A 1,016-nucleotide genomic window follows, 5' to 3' on the forward strand; every position below is an offset into this window, starting at 1 on the left:
ACATGCAGAAGCGCACCATCATCCAGAGCGACAATGACGGGCCCTACCACTCCTTGGCCTTTCGCGAACAGCTGCGCCACTTCAACTGTGTTTGGCGCCACTCGCCGCCTTACACTCCCGAAATGAACGGCGCCATCGAAACCGTCTTCCGCGAACTTCGAGATACCATGGCCCTGCTCCTTCATGACTCGGGCCGTGACCCATCCTTTTGGGCCCTTGCTGCCAAGCACGCCGAGTACCTCATCAACATCCGCCCCAAGGAGCACCTCAATGGCTATTGTGCCTATGAGCTCCTCACCGGCATCTATTAAAGGTATATGTCCAGTACAGTGTAATGTGTGTGGACAAGGCGATTGTCACAGAGGTATCCAACCAGTCGAAGTGCATACGAGAACATGGATTGAAGCAAGGCGAAGGAACAAGACAGAACAAGACAGAAGGAGGGAAGTGGAACGACCGAGGTCAAGAAGGAAAATGGTACCGATCCAGGGAGATCGCTCCCATTTATAGCAGGTGGAAACACACACACACAGTGGAGACAGAGAATGGACTATCACACTGAAGACAGGTGGAAGCGATATCAGCAATCTGTTGGGACCAACAGATGCCACAACAAGATGGTACAACCAGATGTTACACAACAAGGTGGGACAACATCAAGTACCAGAGGACACACAACGTGGTAAAGTATACCGTCTCAGATTGTGCCTCTAATACTCCCCTTCAAGCTGAGAACGGAAGAGCATGTCACACAAACGACGATGGCTCGGTCCATTGAGCAGCTTGGTGAGAAGGTCAGCAACCATGTCCTTGGTCCCGCAGAACTGGACATCGAGCTGGTTGCGTTCATACCTCTCTTGCACAAAGCGATACTTGACAGCAATGTGCTTGGAGCCCGGAGAGTTGGCTCCGTTTGTAATCATGTGGATCGCCGCCTGGTTGTCACTGAACAACACGGGCTTGAAGACGGCGTGTGAGAGTTCACGAACCAAATGATCAACAAACATAGTCTCGCT

Source organism: Monosiga brevicollis, genomic scaffold (genome assembly GCF_000002865.3).
Source record: "Monosiga brevicollis MX1 MONBRscaffold_27 genomic scaffold, whole genome shotgun sequence".
NCBI lineage: Eukaryota > Choanoflagellata > Craspedida > Salpingoecidae > Monosiga > Monosiga brevicollis.